The sequence below is a fragment of the Haliotis cracherodii genome, unplaced genomic scaffold (genome assembly GCF_022045235.1).
Source record: "Haliotis cracherodii isolate W230 unplaced genomic scaffold, xgHalCrac1.p SCAF_6, whole genome shotgun sequence".
Taxonomy (NCBI): Eukaryota; Metazoa; Mollusca; class Gastropoda; order Lepetellida; family Haliotidae; genus Haliotis; species Haliotis cracherodii.
Genome location: NW_027266319.1, coordinates 31933179 through 31939934, shown reverse-complemented (window position 1 = coordinate 31939934; position 6756 = coordinate 31933179). Strand labels below are relative to the sequence as shown.

General features: G+C 45.4%; 1 protein-coding gene across 1 annotated transcript in view; it reads left to right on the top strand.

Moving 5' to 3' along the window:
* Nucleotides 1–5370: 5370 nt before the first annotated feature.
* LOC139444618 (uncharacterized) overlaps nucleotides 5371–6756 on the top strand; it is an 86138-nt gene continuing 84752 nt past the window's right edge. The window contains exon 1 of the mRNA XM_071225528.1: nucleotides 5371–5660. The gene's annotated coding sequence lies outside the window, so the exon portion shown is untranslated. The remainder of the gene's footprint in view (nucleotides 5661–6756) is intronic.

Here is a 6756-nt window from a genome sequence, read left to right as displayed (position 1 = left end):
TGTGTGTGTGTGTGTGTGTGTGTGTGTGTGTGTGTGTGTGTGTGTGTGTGTGTGTGTGTGTGTGTGTGCGCGTGCGCGCGTGTGTGGTGCTAGATCAATGAGATACCATGCCGCAGTTTAAAATGAATACTTATGAATACTGGAATAAGGTTTGAAATAGTAAACTGTCCAACCTATTTGAAATACCATACGCACACGTGTAATTGTCTTTAATTTGGCATTGTGTCAGCACCACCTGGTGGTGAATATAGGGAATAACACACCCGCCAGGGACATTTAATTTTTTGTTTGTTTATTTGTTGTTTAACGCCGCACTCGGCAGTGTTCCAGCTTTATGACGGCGGCCTGTAAATAATCGAGTCTGGACCAGACAATCCAGTGACTGACATTATGAGCATCCACGCAATAGGGATACGATGACATGCATCAACCAAGTTAGCGAGCCTGACCACCCGATCCCGTTAGTCGCCTTTTTCGGCAAGCATGGGTTTCCGAGGACCTGTTCTAAACCGGATCTTCACGGGTCTTAAGGGATGTTGATGCTGATGTAACTGGTGCATTCCCCAAGTAGACACGTATGTAAATATAATCAAATGATTTAAAATACTTGGAAACATGTGCATTTACATTAATGTCAACACTTCCTGACGTCAGGAGATGAGTTTTTTCGTGGCAGTCTGTCAGTAGAGGTTGATAATACAAGGAGACTGCAGTGTAAACACGTTAATTAAATCGTTTATCATTTCCACAGAAATTATGTGTTCTCCCGACGGTCCGCCTGTGAAACAGGTGATGTGATGAGATCAGCTCAAACACGCGAGTTAGTGTGAGTCATCGCCTGGAGGTTTAGGAACATCATTCGGCTATTTGGAATAAATGATTGGATATTTTGTAACTATGGTAAATATGACAAAATAATATTAACGTATAAAGGAAAAGGCAAACAGGGTGTTCTTTTAGTGTTCGTGTTATCCTTTCCACAGATGGTCCTACTATTTATTCCGGGCGTTTCATAGCATTTGACGCGTTTAAGTGAGTGAACTTGTGTGTGAGCGAGTTAGTGAGTGAGTGAGTAAGTGAGTGAGCGAGTGAGTGACTGAGTGTAATCATTCAAAACATGAATCTTACGTAAGCCATGCAGTATTTTAAATGGCCTCATCTCTTTCTTCATTGTTTTCAATCTACATTAAACTACGTTTATAACGAAGTGACGGATATACCGAACTGTTTTTGGTCCCGTCCATTTGCTGTATATATGCTGAAAATGTGCTTATAACTAACTACGGTTATAACGAACTAAATGTAGTGGTCCCTTTGAGTTCGTTATAACCGTAGTTTACTGTAATTAAAATCAGATCTTAGTTCTCGCTATCGCTAAGCAAAGCTATCAGGGCACCCTATTACGGGTCACGTTAGAACGACCTTTTATAAAAGTCGTACAATGTTTTAAATGGTCTCATTTCTTTCTACATTCGGGGCGGTCAGGTAGCCTAGTGGCTAAATCGTTGACTCCTCACGCCGAAGATCCGGCTTCGATTCCCGACATGGGTACAATGTGTGAAGCCCATTTCCGGTGTCCCCCGCCGTGATATTGCTGGAATATTGCGGCGTAAAATTAAACTCACTCCCTTTCCTGTGAAGTCAGGAATTTAAATTTTGCAGATTGTCCGGCAATGGACGCGACCTGGAAGTATACTGCTCAAAAGAAGGTAAAGAACACATTCGACTGTAGTTAAGCTTGCATGGCCGTAGTCATATGGAAAGATCGCGTGTTCTTAAACTTCTTTTGAGTAGTATGTTTTGTGACTAAAAGTAGTTATAGTGAATACGACTTTTAACGAGCTGTAGCTTATAGTCAGTGTATTCCAATGTCAACGTAGCTACAATCTATGTGAAACCAAAGCACCATTCCTTTGTCTGGTTGCACGTACTACCTTAGACTAACATACCCGTGAAGATCCGGGGTAGAATAGGTCTTCAGCAACTCATGCTTGTCGTAAAAGGCGACTAACGGGATCGGGTGGTCAGGCTCGCTGACTTGGTTGATGCATGTCATCGATCCCAATCTCAACGTGTGCACTGTCACATCTCGTGAGGCCTCAACGTGGGTGGACTTTCACATCACGTGTGACCTCAATGTCTATACTTCCATATCTCGTGTGACCTCAACATGCGGGCCTCCATATTTCACGTGACCTCAACATGCGGACCTCCACAACACGTGCGAACCTCAACATATGGACCTACACATTACGTGTGATATCAGCATGCGGACCTCCACATCACCTGGATCTCAGCATGCGGACCTCCACATCACGTGCGAACCTCAACATATGGACCTCCACATCACGTGTGACCTCAGCATGCGAACCTCTACATAACGTGTGATCTCAGTGTGCGAACCTCCACATCACGTGTGGCCTCAAGATGCGGACCTCCATATCACATGTGACCTCAGCATGCGAACCTCTACATAACGTGTGATCTCAGTGTGCGAACCTCCACATCACGTGTGACCTCAAGATGCGGACCTCCATATCACATGTGACCTCAGCATGCGAACCTCCACATCACGTGTGATCTCAGCATGCGGACCTCCACATCACGTGTGATCTCAGCATGCGGACCTCCACATCACTTGTGACCTCAGCATGCAGACCTCCACATCACGTGTGATCTCAGCATGCAGACCTCCACATCACTTGTGACCTCAGCATGCGGACCTCCACATCACTTGTGACCTCAGCATGCAAACCTCCACATCACGTGTGACCTCAGCATGCGGACCTCCACATCACGTGTGATCTCAGCATGCAGACCTCCACATCACGTGTGATCTCAGCATGCGAACCTCCACATCACGTGTGACCTCAAGATGCGGACCTCCATATCACATGTGACCTCAACATGCGGACCTCCACATGACGTGTGACCTCAAGATGCGGACCTCCATATCACATGTGACCTCAAGATGCGGACCTCCACATAACGTGTGATCTCAGCATGCGAACCTCCACATCACTTGTAACTTCAGCATGCGGACCTCCACATCACTTGTGACCTCAGCATGCGGACCTCCACATAACGTGTGATCTCAGCATGCGGACCTCCACATCACGTGTGACCTCAAGATGCAGACCTCCATATCACATGTGACCTCAGCATGCGGACCTCCTCATAACGTGTGATCTCAGCATGCGAACCTCCACATCACGTGTGACCTCAAGATGCGGACCTCCATATCACATGTGATATGACGATGTGGACCGCCACACCACGTGTGACCTCAGCATGTGGGCCTCCATATTTCATGTGACCTCAGCATCAGGACCCACCTCGGCTGTAACATCAACATGTGGACCTCCACATGGTAATTCGCTCACAGCTTGAATCCATGGACATCTGGAGTGGTTTCTTTCACGACAACAGTAAATTCTCCAGTCAACATCAGTACAGATGTTTTGACTGAAAACTCCCAAGTTCATATCCAAAAAATAGCGAGTCTGGTTTAGAAGTGCGTCCATTACTGCTGATTGCTTGGCGTGTTTTCAACACAGCACAATCAGCCAACTGTTCAGCCCGTGAAAGGTGTGGGGGTCAATGCAGTAAAGAGTGTGTTTGCTCGCCTCTCAATCAGCAGTCCCTACCCACATGGATGTATGTTCCCATCGCTCCATACAGCCCAGTATCAATATGCGTATGGACAAATCGAACATTCTCCTCCCTACATGAACATCACCAACCAATCATAACATACCTACTTAATGAGTGAGTGGTTTGGATATAGCGCCGTCTCAACCCGAATTCCTATATCATGGCGTGTCATCTCCCTGTTACAACGTAAGCAAAAGTGACGCAAGTCGGATTGGGTGGGCCAGAGCTACCTCCCTTAGCTGGAAGGATTTGCTGGTCGAGGGTTCGAATCCCCAGTGTTTATTATTATGACCTATGGTCTATGCCATCATATACGTTTCGTTGGAGTGAGTGAGAAAATGGTTTAGCAATGTGTGCATTGAGTGAATGATGTTTTACACTACTTCCCAGAAATACTACGGCGTTTGAATACTGAGTCTGGAACAGACCATATAAACTAGTGATTGAGAGCTTGAGCAGAAATCCACGGAACCGGGCCACGGAGCTTAAGGCAACGCAGTTCACTGTGCTAGTGGGTTCGGATAATTTTATCGTGGGTTCGAATCCTGTTTATGTTCCTTGGTGAGTCAGAACCATACCCGTACTTCCGGGTTTCGCCAAGGTGAGTGAGTGAGTGAGTTGGGTTTAACACCGCTTTTAAAAGTATTCCAGTTATATCGCGGCGTGTCAGCTTAATGTGGGAGGAAAGCCCGATGTGATGCAGGTCTCAGACGTTTACCACTTCAGTGAAACCCACGAGCACAGGTATGGTGCTGACAAACCTAGAAACATAATCGGGGCGAACCGGGATTCGAACCCACAATCATAGGCTTCTGGCGTGCCCAAGGGACGAAATTCTGCACAGCGAATCGCGTCGCCTTAGACGACTGGGCCACCCGTGCCCGCCGCCAAGGTGAAAAACGTCACGTCAGAATTATCTCCCACATTAAACTGATAGCTGCGAAATAACTGAAATAATGTCCATAAAGTAACAAACAATTCACTCACTCATTATTCATTTAGCTCTCGTCTTTCTCTCTCTGGTCTCCAAAATAGAATAGATCTAAATAATGTGTTCATAGTTTGATTTCGTGCAGATCTTCCCATTCTTCCCACATGGTACTTTCTGTATCTCCATCCATCTTTTCTGTCATTTGCTCCCCAGGTCCTGCCGCCAGTCTCCCCCCACCTATTCATCTTCTCTTTCTTTCCTTTCACGAACAGGGGCGGTCGTGTAGCCTAGTGGTTAAAGCGTTCGCTCGTCACGCCGAAGACCCGGGTTCGATTCCCGACATGGGTACAATGTGTGAAGCCCATTTCTGGTGTTCCCCGATATTGCTGGGATGTTGCTAAAAGCGGCGTCAAACCATACTCACTCACTCACTCACTTTCACGAACAGCTGGTGTCATCACGGATCTTCAGTTATCCATTCATTATCATATACGTTTCGTCACTGTTTAGCCTTCAATGCCCAATGGAATCTGTTTGGGCGGATAATTGATACTGATTATTCTCTGTCGTTGACGTTTTATATTTACCCAACCATACCTCTTCTGCTGGCATCACACTGCTTCCATATCTGTTTACTCCTTGGCCTTTGCCAGACGAGGTCTCTCATGGCTTCCGTCCCTGGCGAATCCTTAATTCTAGGCTTTTGGTCAGCTGACAACTTCCATTCCCGCGTGCCATCGATTCTCTTCCTTCAAATTACAAAATCGATCAAACTATCTCCGTGCTAGGTCTTTAGTTCTTTAGGAAATACCGAGATCATTTGAAGATTAAAAACCTCACTGTCGACATACAAACTCAGAGGCGGCCATCCTCAATTTCGTCCCCACGTGCATTCTCCCCGTCTCGTGCTCTATGACTTTCCTGGACAAGCTGTCCGATCGATGGAAGAGCAGGCGATGGTAGCAGACGACCGGAGCAGACGATACTTCTCCTGCAGGGAGAGTTGAGTCCTCGTTCCTAAGTATGGCAACAACAACACCGTCAACGTGGAATACTGCATTCTGTTTGAGTATCGGTGAGTACATAACATAACATGTAGCCCTGCCGCAGTTATATATATTCGTGATACCGTGCTTAATGTGATTTGCTGTGGAAACCGTGCTGCCGTTTTCTGGCATAGCCAAACGTCTGTGAGATCCCGCTTCATATTTATGATACCAATGTCGAAAGCGGGATACGCTATTTTATCAGCAATGTCCTCGTCTGTTGTGAAAGCGGCATGGAAAAACTGAACTTGCATGCCAATTGCAGTCACGACGGTCCGACTGACTCCATTCCTATTGCAATTTCAGGATTTCGTTTTTTGTTTTTATATTTTGTTGATATTATTAGATGTAATTATAAATATCCATTTGGCCCACCTCAGGGCAAAGGATTTGAGGTCGCTGTGATCCAATGTTCAAATATCTCCTGAAACGTGTTTGGACCCTTCGTATTCCCGTCAGCTTGGCGACCTCGTTAACCTTTTAATGTGATTATGTGAATGGTTTGATATGGCAATGTCACCACATGTATTGATGTAGAATTATGTGATGCTATGACTAAGCAGTATCATTAATTGACGTTAAAACTGAATAGAATGGTCTAGTATCCAATGGTCGTCTTCCCGGGGAATTATAAACTGGGTTCCTAGTACCCAATACGTGCCTTTTGGAGAGATTCTTAGGTAGTATGATCCTGTATCCAATGCTCGTCTTCCCAAGGATTCCGTGGAACAAAAGGTTCCTTGTACCCAACACCTGCCGTTCCGAGAGATTCTTGGGTAGTATGATCCTGTATCCAATGCTCGTCTTCCCACGAGATTATGTGACAGAAGTGGTTCCTAGTACTCTAGAAACGTCATCCAGAGAGTTTCTGTGGCAGAATAGGTTCCAAGAGAATGATATACATTTCCCCCGATACACTCTGTGCAGAAGAAGTGCTTGTCTAAGCACCAAATTATAAGAAAAAGGGGATTACCGTGTGTGTCAGACTAGATGTTTGTCTTTTAAAGATCGATGCTCATCGATGCTCATAAACTGACCTAAAACCACATTCAGTCAATCAGTTTAATGATTATAAGCATTTCTATAAAAAAAATATTCTCCTCACACATATTTAATTGCAATTCA